We start from the raw sequence: 1,178 nt of genomic DNA, 5'->3' as shown, positions 1-1,178 counted from the left end.
TGTGTGTGTAAAGTGCAAAGTTTTGAATGTTATCATGTTTTTACCACATTATTACTGCATTTACCTCTGTTTTATTGACTAATGCTTTGAAATGTAAAATTACCCAAGAATCACCCCTGTTAGATCATGCCTCCGTTTTGTCTGGTTACAGAACAACTAGTCAGCAAAACTGTCTAATACCCAAAACCTGTTAACATCAAGTAATGTCTGGTACCCAAAACTGTCTTCAGAAGAGTCTTCTATCAGCCAAGAAGTTGACTGAGCAAAGCCAGAGAGGAAGCAGGAGACGAAATTATGATGATAAAAATGGAGCAGAGTTTATTGAATAATCTTAGTTGCGTATGTTTCAGTGCTCAGACTTCATCTGATGAGCACAAATTCAACAAGTAGTGTGATACCAAACTGCTTCACAACAACATCCCATAACCCTTGCGTTTCCATAAACATTCCCACTTATCTCTTGTTCATGAAGACAAAAGCCCTTGAAACCCACAGTCATGAGACTAAACAAGTCAAGTCAAGTTTATTTGTATAGCGCTTTTCACGATCTTGACCTGGTAAGGACTCTAGCCGCTGCATTTTGGACTACCTGTTTATTGAAGATGCAGGACAACCAGCTAGCAGTGCATTACAATAGTCCAGTCTAGAGGTCATGAATGCATGAACTAGCTTTTCTGCATCAGAAACAGGTATCATGTTTCGTAACTTGGCAATGTTTCTAAGATGGAAGAATGCTGTTTTTGTAACACGGGAAATATGATTTTCAAAAGACAACAACAGTGGAAAAATTATATAAAAAAACTAATATAATACAAATGACTGATCAATTATTGAATCAAAGAAATATATTATTTGTAGTATATAAATGGTTAAAATGATTCTTATAAATGATTATATGATTAAATAGAATATTAAAACGATTAAGTGATAAAATATTATAAATTAATGAATGACGAATAAATAAATATATAAAAGAAAGAAAGTAAAACACAAGACAAATGTATGGTTGGTTTGTTGAAGCAAAACACACACAGTTTGCATTTGAGGATCCTTAGATCCTTCACACCAAAAAAAAAAAACTATGATGTTGGTGATGGAGTGATGAAGATGATGGAGGTGATGGTGTGTGTGTGTGAGAGAGAGAGAGCGAGAGAGAGAGAGAGAGAGAGAGAGAGAGA

The sequence above is a fragment of the Sinocyclocheilus anshuiensis genome, unplaced genomic scaffold, assembly GCF_001515605.1.
Source record: "Sinocyclocheilus anshuiensis isolate Anshui unplaced genomic scaffold, SAMN03320099.WGS_v1.1 scaffold276, whole genome shotgun sequence".
In the NCBI taxonomy this organism is placed as follows: Eukaryota; Metazoa; Chordata; class Actinopteri; order Cypriniformes; family Cyprinidae; genus Sinocyclocheilus; species Sinocyclocheilus anshuiensis.
The sequence above is the reverse complement of the archived record's forward strand: the minus strand, read 5'-3'. Positions refer to the sequence as shown.